Source organism: Plectropomus leopardus, chromosome 17 (genome assembly GCF_026936395.1).
Source record: "Plectropomus leopardus strain MGB_pleo_1.0 chromosome 17, ASM2693639v1, whole genome shotgun sequence".
NCBI classification, from domain to species: domain Eukaryota; kingdom Metazoa; phylum Chordata; class Actinopteri; order Perciformes; family Serranidae; genus Plectropomus; species Plectropomus leopardus.
This window is the reverse complement of record NC_142192.1, coordinates 11,882,179-11,896,818: the sequence shown is the minus strand read 5'-3', so window position 1 is coordinate 11,896,818 and position 14,640 is coordinate 11,882,179. Positions and strand designations below refer to the sequence as shown.

Here is a 14,640-nt window from a genome sequence, read left to right as displayed (position 1 = left end):
TGTGTGTGTGCGAGCGCAAGAGTCAGATTAGGTATCAACAGGGTAGCTGGTGTGTCTCAGCTATGCTGGGAAGCTGCCAAACCAGAGATTGCCTAACACGTCAGAGCCAGGCTCCTCCGGGGATGACAACAGGGTCCCAAAAAAGTAGGTTAGTAGTAGGTCAAGTAATGACAATCTGGAGAAAAGTGTGTGTGGGAAAAGGTGTGTTTGATAAAGGAGGTGGTTGTGACAAGGTGTGTGAAGAAATAGTATTTTTGTGTACACGTGGTGGTCATTTAAGGCTTTGCTAGAGTTAGTGATACGAAAGTTTGTCTTTCCCAAAATGTCACTTATTCACTTTCCTACCGCCAGGTAGGTAATAAGATTGATACCACTGACATGTTTGTACACTAATAATGAAGTGTATACACTTATTATGAACTGGAAATGGGGAAACCAGCCTGTTTAAAACAAAGATTCTGGCAAATAACGACCTCTGTCATTTTTCTTTCTTTTCATTCAGGTGTTGGTACGCTCATTTTGTTACTTTCAGACAGAGCTAAGCTTGGTGCTACGCTAAGTTAACCTAAGGTAACCAGCTGCTGGGAGAAGCTTCATGTTTATGGTACAGGTGCCAGAGTTATACCAATTCTTACGTCTAAAGCTGGGCATACACAGAGCGATGTGAGATTTTTTGTGGGCCGCACGACTCATCTTAGAGCCACACTGAATTTCATCTTCATCAGGCTTCATTTGCTGTGCAGTGTACATGGGAGAGGACTATGGCCCAATCAGCTGCTTCCAACTGGCCGTCAGCCATTCGGATGAATTTCTGACATATCAGAAATTTTGGTTGGCCATTGAAAGGCTCTTGCACGACAGAAGCAGAGCCACAAGTCGATTCCCCAACGCCAATGCAATTTATTTACTGCGCCATCAAGAAGCAATGACGTTAGCTATGTAAAGATGAACATGGTGTCTCCACTTCCTCCCACTGAACAAACATGAAGCCAAAATATCTCAAAAAAGCTGCTGCTGTCTTGTACTGGTGATGTCATTTGGAGTCAGAGTCTGTGTATTAGTATTTTGTATAGCGATGAGTTCCAGCCATCTGACAAATCGCAAGTAATGCCAAAAAGGCTCTTTTTATAGCATCAAATAACTAAATGATACCAAACTTATCAGAAAAATTAAAATGTGAACATACATCAGTGTGATAGAAATTGCCTAAAATGACAGAAAACATCTTTGGGGAAAAATATGAATAATAATAAATGCTAATAATACATAGTATTTATTGGGGGCTTTCCAAGGTACTCAAAGACACTTAACATGAGTGATAAAAGATAATAATAGAAAACACTAAGACACACACAACATTAAAATACACACAACATCATTCACACATTAACAACGTTTGAGCTGTGCTTTGAGTTTTTGTCCAATTCGCTTACATAATGGAGGAGGGGTTTATTACCCATACTGCAGCCAGCCACCAGGGGGCAACTGAGGTGTTTTGGCTTCACTTTGGAGAGCCGTCATATCGTCCATAACATTACAGACCAGAACAAGCAATCGTCAACACGCAGAATGGTCCACAGGGGCCAGTGATGGGACCATGCAGTGTGGCGCTGTGGGTACATACAGCTAGCTTTCATCACAGATGAATACTCGTATTGTATGAGCTGGAATTAAACAACATTTCTGAAACTGTACAGAGTATGACAAGATCAATTAACGGCAAGAGAGTGAAAAAGAATGTTTTCCAAAACGTCAATCTATTCCTTTTAGGGTTTTATGAGCTGAAAGTTATAGTCATGATTTGAACAGAAGTGTTTTGTGGGGAAGAGTTAAGTAAAGTTAGGTGCTCTCCATTGTTTGTCTGTGTGATATCATCCTGTGCCTCAGCCACAAGTTTAAACTTTATCCTTCCTTGTGATCCGGGATCATTAAAATTTCCCAACCACATAAACCTTTACATAACAGACTCCACAAACTTCCTTGTTGGATGAACCCACGCCATGGTGTCATCAGATATTTCCTTGATCCTCCATGACCTCATTTGATGAAATAGAAATAACAGAGGATGCTGGTATTTCAGGGGATGTTTGAAGCTATTCTAAGGCATATTAAAATGGTAATGTTAAAATCACATATAATACAGTATTTCATTGAGAATTTAAACATTTTCAGATGAAAACTATGTGGGTTGTTTTTGACTGTCCATGTGTATTACAGGAAATTAGCGTCACATAGGTGTTACTCGGCCCTGTTTTTCCACACATAAGCCACACAGGGAACTGAAGAAGCAGATCTGAGATTTGACAGTAAAGCACCTGCTTCGGTCGGTGCTCTCGGATGATGTTAAGTATTGTGCTTCTTCCTGGAACTCTTTGGCACCAGCGAGCACGCCACTGATGCAATGGAAACCGCCTCCCCTGTTTAAATGACTCTTTGACCTGATTTATTTCATAATACAAATCCCTGAAGGAATGTGAGCTATTGTGCTGATGAAAGTTCAGCGAGGAGTTTGACTGCTTGTCATAATTCTGGTATTTTCCAACTGACATCTTTAATAACAAAGGCATACCTGGAATGCATTCGAATTGAGTCAAATAATGATCTCTGCTGTCATCTTGTGGTCATATGACAAGCTGCAGCTTTGTGGCCGATAACATTCTGTACTGACATACATGTCCTTGTAGGGTACAATACTGTAGCAGTATTTCTCTCTACTGATTTATAAACCTTTTAATGGCTATTGATAAAACCATTAGTTTAAAAGCCAAGTATGCCCTTTTGGAAAATACAACCGAAATTTATTACCTTTTTTTCCACTGCCAACACCAAAAGTTTTTAAAATGTGGAGCTGAAATGTAAGTAACGGTAGATATCATTGTAAATTAAAATTTTTGGACTATCTGCAACAAAAGAAGATATATCAAGTAGTCACCTTGACTGAGATGACTCGGGCAGATTATGAGACAATGGGCCCTTGGCCACAGATATACAAAAGGCCCCACCACCTCTGGAGCAAGACACACAGACTTTGTTTTGGATTTTGCCTCTTTTTTTAAATTGTTGTCCTTTTTGCATCTCTTTGTTGTTGGAATGTGTCTTTTTGGGGTAATTTGATGTCTTTATTTTCCATTTTGTCTCTCTTTGTATTCTCTGTCTCTTTGAAATTCCTTTGTATCTCTTTTTGGTCTTTTTGTGTGGTCATTTCGATTCTCTAATTTGAGGGACATTTTGCAGGTGTGGCTCCTGTGTTTGTGCTGAGAAGGCCCATTTAGTTATCCATCTATGTTTAATAGACCAAATAATTGATTGAACTTGATTTAACTGATTTAAGGTGCCCTTAGGAGTTTTCTTGCAAACAAACAAAAGTAAGGTTTATACTCAGTGTTTTTCACTAAAACAAATTGTGTGTTTTTAGTTTAGCACAAAGGCAGCAACCTTTACTGTCAAAAGAGCCATGTTTAGCCAGAAATTTTTTTTAAAAAAATCTGTCAAGAGCCACATAACATATTTTAGCCCTAAAACAGCCTATCAAGTTTAAATCCGCGTATCACCACTACTAATAGGTATATTACACTTAATTTTGCAACATACAGTTAAGGCAAATCAGTCTCTCTATTTTCCTCCAAGACTGTTTTTTTGTGATCAAATTTTTTAGTTTTGTGCAGAGTATAATAACAAATCATATATACATGGCCGCATCTCATCCATATGTGCCCATATTTAATTTTGATAATTTTGAGGGTATTGATACTCCATAAGGAAATTTAACCCCTAATTAGTTTTATGTTTTTTGTAAAAGCCACAGTGAGCCACTAGAGAGGGGCTAATGAGCCGCAGGTTGCCTACTCCGGGTCTAACAATTGAAAGTTTACATTGTTTACATCCATGTTCACAAGCTAACTTCTTCTTTACTGCTTTTGTTGGTACATTGCCACGCTTCCTTGCACATTACCGCCACCTATCATTGTGGAACGATGTGAAACTCACGTGCTCGCATGTGAGCACAAGAACAATTCAAACCCACTTAACCCAATGAGGGAAAAAACACTGCTTTGTAAAACTACAAGTGGTAAAAGACAAACTCCACAGGGCATGTTTAAAAAAGCAAATAATCATCAAATGAATCAGCAATGAAAACTATAATTAGTTACTGCCTAAAAAGCATTAAAAAGCATAATCTGTCATCTCTCTGTGACAGCATGAGTCTCCACTGGAGGTCTTGAGTGTTGTCTGGGTCAACAGGCTCTTACACACAGACAGAAGGGGAATCAAGAGGGTTTTTTCTGATGGGGTTATTTCAGGCAAAGTGGCCTCTCAGGGCTCTGTGTTATCAGCATGACTGTTTTCTATTCAGACAAATAAAGTGAAACTGAAAAACACTCTAAGGACATTTAAAAAAAATACCGATGACATGCCCCTGGCTGACCTGATTTACAGGGTTTGTTTATAATGATTTCTCACTAGCGTAAATCCATCCGTTAGAGCTTGGCAGGGTCACCTGTGTCTGAGGCCTAAATCCTAGTTGGAAATTGTTTGTTACTGTGTTTGAAGGCTTATTGGAAAGGTAACCATTAAACTATGCTTAAATTTACTTTACATCCTGTGTTTTATGGATTATTTTTTTGTGGGAACTCCTCACATCAGACACTTGAAATATTGGGATCTATGCTGTATTGATTTTTCTTTCACCCCTACTACTTGGGTAATGTCAGCACATCTGAGATATAGATAATAACCACTGATATCAAAGCCAGCATCACAGTATGATACAATATGGTCAACTAAATCAGGGCACAGAATCCTCTGCATTGACACTATTCTATAGACCATCAGCACAATAAGACATGGACAGTTGAAAGAGTAAGACAACCTACATATGAGCATTAAAACAAAAGAGCTTGCCAGACTGCCTACAAGGTATTGAGTCCTCATCAACAGCGGTTAAAATTACTCATCACATACAGATGAGCACAACTGCTTCTTGTCACAATAATGATACAGCACAGCCTATGCATGAGTTGTAATTACCACAAAAAAGGCCAGGCCACACACAAATAACCCGGTCCTTATCAACACCCATCACATACGATACAGCGCTAACTGGGGCTTTATCTATTTGGCCATGTTGCATTTTCAGTAACATTTTGATTAATTGTGCAGCCCTACTGCTAACAGTAAATAAAACTATTAATCTGAAATAGTACTTACTTTTAACAGAAGCAACCACCGTGGCTGCACAGAAGTTTAGAGAAAGCTTGTTTGTTTTCTTTCTGATCTTTGAGTTAAAGTGCGTGAAAGTTAAGATATTAGGTCGCCTCGCTTCCATGGTAATGGCAAGAACAGAATGTTGGTATCTGTATTAAAGTGTATAAGTGATTAATCACCCACATGCATCCTATACATGTAAAAAGTCTTATTTCATGTATGACCCATGATGATGAAGACACAGGTGGCAAAAATAGTATACTGCCTACATTTTAGAGACATCCAAAAATGTGTCAATCTTGTTGTCAGGAGAGCTGATACCTGGCTCCACTGACCCAGACTGTACAGTATATGACAACCACATCATGACAAGAAGAGTCCAGGAGAGGGCAGTGTTTTCATGCACCTGGCCAGGTTATTTTTCATCTTTGTTTTAATATTTGCAACTCACACAAGGAACAGGTGGATCAGAGGGCTTGGATATGATCGTACGGGATTAAAAACCATACCTAAGACAAACAGTGAGATAAAAAAAAATATATATTTGTCTCTGTCACAGATAAACATGCACGTGTTATCTTAATGGAAACAATGCCTCTGGTGAAATCTAACATAACTAAAGACCATCTGATTACCAAGGTTTTCATCATAATACACCATTTGGCTGCCATTGTTGCATGACCAATATCAGCCCCATACTCATGCATTCCCTCCTGTATTTTTGTTTGAAGTTAACAACATGATACAACCTCAGATATGGGCTTTATGGGGTCTTAAACTGCAGCAGACCAGATCAGCCAATCAGAGAAAAAAACACCCATATAGCTCTTAAAATGCATTTCTACACAGAAAATGTGAAACATTTGTAGTATTCTCAGCCTAAAAGCATTCCACTACAGCATAGAAACCTGTCATGTGTGTCAAGGATGATTATTATTCACTTGATGTAAAATGCAATCATAGTATTTTTATTTGCAGTTTCTTAACTTAACCTTGAAGAAGACTTGAACGTCAGATGAGTTGAATTCATGTTTATTGTTCCAGAGCAGTTTTCTCATACTGAGAGATCTCTATTAATGTTCTTAGAGATAATACTTGACAGGAATATTAACTTTGCAGAAATATATTGAGAGCAAGAGACTGACTGAGACAAATGTACAACGTGCCCTTAAATGTCATTAATCCATTAAATAATATCATGTCATATCATTTCCCTTCATCAGTTATTCTTGGGTTTCCACTATTTGATATACACATATATACTGAGTTGGAGCAAATGAAATAAATGTTTAATATGTAAGCAATTATGTGACATAACTATTTGAATTTTAAAAGCCACTGGATACTGAATTTTAAACACTACAGCATTTATAAAATCACATATTTTACTTTTAAACCATGTAGCTGAAATTGTTTTATCTGAATTCACCTCTTTTGATTAGATTTTTTATTTTTTTAATTGTTCACAAATTCAAATCCAAAAGGCCTGGATGTTGCTATTTGACATTTTTGGACTTGAATTTTTGGGATCTGAATTAGACCAATCGAAATTAAGAAACTTGAATCTTTTTTTTTTCCTTTCTTTTTTTTTTTTAATTCTAAAATTTGAATTTGAACAAACTTTCAAAAATATATTCAAATTCAGGTTTTCTGCAAATCAAGAATTTTTCATATTTAAATTTCAAAGAGGGGATTGCTGAACAAATAAATTCACATACAAGTTAACTATTTTAATTCTATGAATCAGTGGCTGTTCATTCAATTCAAAAACTATTTGTCTCTTTTTTTGCTTCCATAATTAAATATCTAAGGGCTCATTTATGCTTAATGTTAGATACGTATGCGGACCTGTATGGAGTCTTCGGTCTGTAGTCTGCATTCATTTTGTTCGTATTTGCATTTACATTTACATTTTCCGAAAGCTTACAGGTACGGGCGAAACAGAACAGTACCAAGGGAAATTGTGGGCGCAGTGTAGCGTAGTTCAAGCGAAATACAAACATAGGAGACATATTTAAAAATGACGGAACAGACCAAATCAGGAATATAATGAAACTAATTCTGCATCCACATGTCACTATTTATTTATTGGCCTCACACACACATACACCGTCTACAACGCAGCCTCCATTAAAAGGTAAATTATTACTGCCTTCTCCTCCGTCGCCTCATTTTTCTGTTGAGTGAAACTTTTTACTCCGCCCACTGGTGTTATTTAATGGCTGCATTTATGCCAACATAAAGGAGGCATGGAATAAAAAGGGGAATGATGTTTACAATGTGTGAAATGGAAGTATCTATTTACGTACACAAGAGTGTAAATGAGCCCTAACACAGATGATGCAAAATGGATGGCAGCTTTCGCTCACAGCAGCCTTCCTCATCTCCTGTCTGTATTATTCAGTTGCTCTCTCTCATACATCAGCGGACATTGGTTACTAAGCTTGTTTGATTGAAGTAAATGTCTCTCCTGCTGCTAAAAGAGACCATACGAAGAGACTTGATGTGCCAAAACATATAACATATGTTCCACATCCTATGAGCTCATCATTACATCCATTTATCTCTAATAGCTGCAACAGAACAGGAGATAGGCCGCATGTCATTTCATCCATGAGTTCCACTGTACGTTCTGCTGCGGTTTCCTAGAAATGTGTTATTCTGCCACCAGCTTTGTGCACTCAGCCTGCAGTGTTAACACTGACATCACATCGCTGACTGCTGCTAATGGGGCCAATGGAGTGTACCGGAGCGTTCTCTGAAAGCTTTGTGTCATTCATGAGGCCATACTGTCAGACAATACTGAATATTCTGAATTTTAATTTGGATATTCTGTACTTATACAGTGCCAATTCTGGATATTCCTGGTCAAAGTCATGAGGGGCTCGGGTCCATTTCAGCATGCGGTAGAAGGCGAGGAAGTATCAAAAACACAATGCAAAACTATCACAAAGCAAGCACAGACATCACACACTCAAGTGACATAATCCTTTGGCTGTGAGAGAAACCTGGATGTAAAAATGTCCAAACTCCCCACAGAAAAAAACAAAATCATACTGATCTTTTCTACAGTGAAGCTTACAGCAGTGCCTTCCATATTTGCCTATTTTTCATAAAAGATAAACTTCAGCAGGAATTCTCTTATGGGGTTGTTGAATATTGCAATTTACTATTTTGGTTTAATAAAGACTGAAATTAAGACAGAAAACAACAAGGTAAAAACAAAACCTTCCAGTCCTCTACTCAAGCACAGTGGTATTTTTGTCTTCTGGGAAATATTGAAATGAAGCGGTACTCTGTTATCATCCTGTGGGGTGCTTTCACTCAATAACAGCCTCTATTGCATGTCACTCATGCATCAAGGGGCGCACGGTACCTTGTGCTGTCTGGGCTGCCTTGTTCAAAAGGCACAGTGTCAGCCTACTTAATACCTGACTTTTTTAGTTTCCTCCCAAAGACCTGAGTGCCTGAACACAATCACAGCCAATCTCTCTGCAATGGACCTCCACCTGAGAGGAGAATAGAAATTAGGCGACTTTGAGTTTTTTAATCATACATGGTATGAATTGGAATTAGGACCAGCTGAGAGTTGATTATTTCTTGCAGTAAAGGTAAAATGATTCAAACAACTTAAAAAAAACTAAACCAAGCAGGAAGAACTGGCACTTGTATTGTTAAGTGTGGGTGTATACAGTACATGTATAAGCTGCTTAATGTCTAACCCCCTCTCAAATGGTAAGTCAGCACTTTTCCTCACTGGTGGCAGAGTGAAAATGGTGCAAGAGATTAGCTGAAAATTAAACAAAGAGCACAGTGTAAGGGGATTTGCTCAGCCACACGGGGCCATGGCGACTAAATGAGTATACAGTGGTTGTGGCTGCAGCCTTTGTGGTCCTTCATGCCACTGAGCTTTCTAATGATTCTTATTCCCCAAAAATCCCCATTAGCCAACTGGCTGCTCACCTCAAGCTCATGGATAAGATGTTGAGTACATAGGTCCCTTTGTACGAAAATACACAGATCAATTTAGCAGCGTTAACCGTTGTGCGGCTTCTATCGCAGCCTGCCTGAGAGCAAAACAGCAGGATTACGACTGTGCCTCTGCATTTCACAGGATATCCAGTAGGACTGCAACTACTCATTATTGTCATTGTCGATTTTTTCGCAGTTAGTTGTTTGAAAAAAAAAAAGTGGAAAATATTGATCAAAGCCCACAATGACAACCTCAAATGTTTGTTTTGTCAACAACCCTACGATATACTGTCATAGAGGAGTAAAGATATCAAAAAAACATTCACATTTAAACAAATACAATGCTGGATGTTCGAAAGAAAACAATGCATGGACTTATACAGAAGTAATCCCTCTCAAATATCACTCATAACACACTAAAAGTGTGTGGCGGCGTATTTTTCTGCAGAGTTTCTGCCTTTTATCTGTATTTTCCTATTTTCTTCTTATTTTCTGTGTTTGGAACATTTATGGGCGTGTATCCCCACACCACTCAGGCAAGGTCAGGGCTTTATAAAAAAGATAGCAACCAGGTGCCAGACCATAAGCAGCAGGTACTCCAGAGACTTAGTGCCAACAAAAAAGTGTAAATATACTAAATATAGTAGGGTGAAATGCCAGATGGGAGTAAATCTTTCACTTTCGCTAGCGAACATATTTACAGTAGTCTAACCGACAAGCCTGCATTGTATACCTTTAAGAAGCTTGTGATTCTTTTTTTCCTTTAAAAATTACTCAAACCAATTATGAAATTAGTCACTACATTTACATGCTTAGGTAAATCTCTAAAGTAAAGTAGAAAGTATATTTGGGTTGATATTTTTAAAAGCAAAGCAAACTCAAGACCTAAATTTTGAGTATGGCTTTAATTTAACTTAATCTATGTATCTATTGACTATTTCTTTATACATTTTAGTCTGTTTCACAGTTTTACTACTTCATATATCATTTTATTATTTTTTAACATATTTATATATATTATATTATATTATTTTGTGGTGTTATCCTGTCATTTACCTCTTATTTACAGTTTGAGTACTTTACTTATTTATTTCTTATTATTACTATTATAATTTTATCTATTTATTTGTTTTTGTCTCTTTATTTACTTATTTATTTATTTTTATCTCTGTATTTATAGGTTTCATTTCAAATGTATGTGACTTTATACTTAAATACATTTCAGAGGGGAATATTGCCCTTTTCCTCTTCACTCCAGATTATTTTGCAACTTTTCAGGAGTTTCACTCAAGATATTTGCAGAATTGGATTTCATATACAAAACTTGCATTATAACTTCAAGTGCTGGCGATATGGGGAAAAAAAGCAAAACAAACATCACAATTTCTTTGACCAAATATTTCTATCTCTATTGTGACAATATTGTAGGGTTGACTATTGGTGATTTCAAAAAATGTTTATGCAATGTTTTTTTTGATAAATAATCATCAGTATTGTGGCTAAAGGCAAATAACAGAGCCGCGAGATCATTCTGGCAAGTTCAGAAAATGACATCCCTTTACTGTGAAAAACACAATAAAAACACAATATCTACAATATCCAAAATTTAAGATAATTTCTACTCTCATATTACGATAAATAGAATATTAATGTAATTCCCAGCCCTTATTATAAACCAGAATTGAAGTTTGTAACTGTGTATTTTTTTTTTTTTATTTTTTTTTTAAAGGGAAAATGAGCTCTGCATCAACCAGCTAGGGTTGACCTAATTTTAAAACTGGTAACATATTGATTTATTGATTGATTAATTATTACTATTATTATATTTTATTAATAATAATAATAATAATACAATATTATGATGTTACACTTAATAATTTCACAGTCTGACAGGGACCATTAAGTGATTTAACTTCTGGTATTTAGCTGGCAGTACTTTGTGGTATTATAACTTTTACATAACCTACTTTAAGTTCATCTAGGGCCAAAGGAACAAGCTGTAAACACAGCTAACATATTAAAAGTTAATATGTCAAATTTGTTCACAAACAGTTGTTTTTTCCACACATGCAACATACAGAGCAAAATTAGCATTCATTCAGAGTCCTGTTTCATGGCCCCTGGCAACTGTAAGTCAATATTCACGCTCTTAAGCAGGGATGGAAAAAGTACTACAGTAAGAGAACTGTTACCTACAATGTCAATGTCCACACAAGTGGGGCAACATCAGAAATATGCCCTCTTATGTATAAACCAATAATAAATTCCATTGCTATGGACAGCACTTTGAATCCTGTTTAGACAATGAGCAATTAAATATGCAAACCATTCCTGGGAGTAGCCGTAACAAAACTCAGACAATTAATCAAAAATGGTCGACAGCAGATTAAAGTCTGCAACAAGCATCATGAGGCCACAGAAATGAAACAACCTGACACTTCACGCAGAGTCAACAGTAGAATAAAACATCGCCAAAGCAGACAACACAGCCACTGGAGCCACAAACACACTTCTTGGAGCAGAAAGAGAGCTACATAGTGTTTACACATTACTAAGCACACAAACGGACCTCTTCAGGCGAAGTTGCAACACGGTGCGTGCTAATACTTTGACTTATAGTGAGTTAAAATAAGTCAGTTTTTGGTTTTACTCACCTGTCCTGACGTCATTCTGTGAGTCTTGTGCACGGCGAAGTCCTCAATCTGCTGTGGGTTCATCAGTACACACTATAACCAGTCCACTCGCCTCTGTCCCAGAATAACCAGTCCACTCAGTGTCTGTGTCCCACTGCGCTTCTTAAAGTCTTCAAAAAAGTTTGATTTAAATGAGGCTCTGTGGTCACATCGAGGATTATTGTCAAAAGAAACAGCGAAAGGCCTCTCAAGTACCTCCCTCATCAATTAGCATTTAGCAGTTAGCCAGCGCACCTTCTTCTTCTTCTTCTTCTTCTTCTTCTTCTTCTTCTTCTAATGCCGCTGTACACTGTAAAGACCACACTCTCACATCTGATAGCTCGCGGAAAAGCGGTTGCCTTTCACTCCTGTACTTGTCACCAGAAAACAAACAAAACAACGTGGTGAACTGTTGTCAGGGCACCTGTTTATGACGCGCATCATCCTAGGTGTCACGTGGCGTGCGTGGTGCACTAAAATCACTGCGAAACTAAAGGTAGTCACCTCTGTGAAGCTCCGCCCTCCTAAGGCCACAGTCAGCGCCTCCTTTTGCTTAATTATTTCCCCTATTTGGCTCCATTATCACACTCTTTTAGAATTCATTCATGTACCCTTTCTTTTCACTTTGTAACAAATGCATCTTTAACCATAGAAGTACATAGAAGTACAGTATTTGAAGTAAAAGTGGGTTTGCCTTAGTGGCTTAAAGTTAAATTCCCTAGTTTTTAAAATAGTTTAGGCCCACTTACAAAAGAACAAGCACACAAAAAACAACTTTGTTACATTAACGCAAGTAAGTATTTTTTTTCACCATAAAATTAACACTAAATAATCACACGGTCCAGTGTGTAGGAGTTAGGGAGCTATATTGGCAGAAATTTAACGTTCATAAATATGTTTTCATTAGTTTATAATCACCTGAAAATAATAGCCTTTAGTTTAGTTTTTTATTTAGGCTATATCTACATACAGAGTCCATTATGTTGTTTTTACAGTAGCCCAGGATGGCTCTAGATAGATGGTAACCCAAACACTGGCTCTAGACAGGACCATTCATGTTTTTGTGTTTTCACAGTGTACTCCTACACACTTGGCACATTGAAGAAGTTTCAGTTAGTTGTAATCTGCGATCTCACCACGAGATGTCACTAATCTTAAACACTAAACCAGGGATAGTCAACGTGCTTTGCCTGGGTCAACTTTTGCAAAATGGCAGGAAATGAATAACAGTAATAATTAGTATTATATGATAAATGTATTGCCTGTTTTCAACCTTTTAATGTTAACTGTCCTCACTTATCTTTGACTAGAGGCAAATCTGGCAGAAGTTTTTCAATAAACAAGTTCTATTTTTAATTTTTTTTCTAGTGCAATCCGGTGCCTTAATTACATTGACAGGCCAAAAGAAAATGCCAGTGCTAATTAATTTATTTTCATTATGAATTAGACAATGGTCAGCAGGCCAGCTGGCACCCTACCTAATCTTTTTATACCTTCAGTATAGTTTGCTGGTAGGCTTAACACATTTCATTTTTGGTGACTATTGGGGGCAAAGCAATAAGCTGTTGACACAACACTAACATACTATCACCTCATAAAGTTGATATATTGAATGTGTTGGCAAACAGTTGCCAAGTTACAAGTTCAACAGATACTATGTAACACAAACATTCATTCAGAATGGTGTACATGTGTCTGGCCTTCTGGCAAACATATTCACTCCTTTTAGTTCTGCTGGCTTCCACCAAAGGTTACTCTCTGTCTCTTTTGTCGCTAAATACTCCAATAAGCAAAGAAACTGAACCCTTCTTCCACAACTGAGCACATTAATCTGAGTGTGTTTCACATGTGTGCACTAAGACAAAATGACAATGCTGCGTGTAATTGAACTGAACTTCATTGATCCTCAGGGTAGGGATTAAACACACGTTCCCCTGACATGCTGTCTACACTCTCATTTAACTCGCTACTGATGCTCGTTCTATTGGCTCATCACCGTGTCGTATCAATGCTCATTGGCTGGTTAGTTCGTCTCTGAGCTGGAGAAATTGTGAGCACTTACCTCTTACACATCCATTCATTAGTTACAAAACAAGCATAGACACTAGTCTGTGGGAGTATACAGTGCCTGAACTGTGTCAAACATAAAAAGGGATTAAGTCACCAATCCACATAGTTGTACAATGCCCTCCTCCCTCTCTCTACATTTACTCTGAGCTCCCCACGGGTGAGCCAGGGGGTTATGAACAGGGGAGCAGTGAAAGAGGTAATCTTTCACTCCTTTGCATAGCATAAAGGCTTAGCTGCAGATAAGCTCGCACTCTGCAGTACGCACGGCATTTAGATAGACACTGCTCGTTGTAGAGGGAAAGTGGTCTCACATCTGAGAGATCTGGGAGGATGTAACATGAGGCATAAGTAATGTCTGCACAAATATACACACACATGCAAACACAAAAAGCCAACACAGACCTGAGAGTGTTTACCTTGTGTTTAAGCTACATTGCCTTCGCAAGCAGCACCATAATGACTCGCAAAAGTGCACTGTAAAATAAAAGCTTCAGGAAAAATCTATTTTACTCTCTGTGTTTTGGAACGAACATGTGTGTGTGTGTGTGTGTGTGTGTGTGTGTGTGTGTGTGTGTGTGTGTGTGTGTGTGTGTGAGAGAGAGAGAGAGAGAGAGAGAGAGAGAGAGTGTGTGGGGCACAGGGTTGAGGGGTGCTGTGGTCCATTTATTCTCTGCTTTCGCACATAACAGGTAGCTGCTGTGTTCATGAGTCAGCGGGTGAT

At 37.9% G+C, this 14,640-nt stretch overlaps 1 long non-coding RNA gene across 1 annotated transcript in view; it reads right to left on the bottom strand.

Moving 5' to 3' along the window:
* LOC148186611 (uncharacterized) overlaps positions 1–12,299 on the bottom strand; it is a 133,214-nt gene extending 120,915 nt beyond the window's left edge. Inside the window, exon 1 of the long non-coding RNA XR_015779556.1 lies at positions 11,832–12,299. This is a non-coding gene — a long non-coding RNA (uncharacterized LOC148186611). The remainder of the gene's footprint in view (positions 1–11,831) is intronic.
* Between the last annotated feature and the right edge of the window lie 2,341 nt (positions 12,300–14,640).